Consider the following 266-nt stretch of genomic DNA (forward strand, 5'->3'; position numbering starts at 1 on the left):
AACCAATGTGAAAATCACACATTCAATCAACATAGAGATTTAATAGTTATACTATTATAGTTATACGGAGATTGCTCGAGAGATAAAATTATAAAGTGAATAAAGATATGAACCGAAAAAGAGATATAATTTAATTCAGCAGAAATAATCAAGGTTTTGCTTTTAACATTTACCGTATCAGTTTATTTCCATCCACAGTAATTCCTAAAAACCTTTCGGTATTATTTCATTTCAATAATGCTTCTTCCCAGTTTTCTTTGATTCTG

The sequence above is a fragment of the Penaeus monodon genome, chromosome 24 (genome assembly GCF_015228065.2).
Source record: "Penaeus monodon isolate SGIC_2016 chromosome 24, NSTDA_Pmon_1, whole genome shotgun sequence".
Classification (NCBI taxonomy): Eukaryota; Metazoa; Arthropoda; class Malacostraca; order Decapoda; family Penaeidae; genus Penaeus; species Penaeus monodon.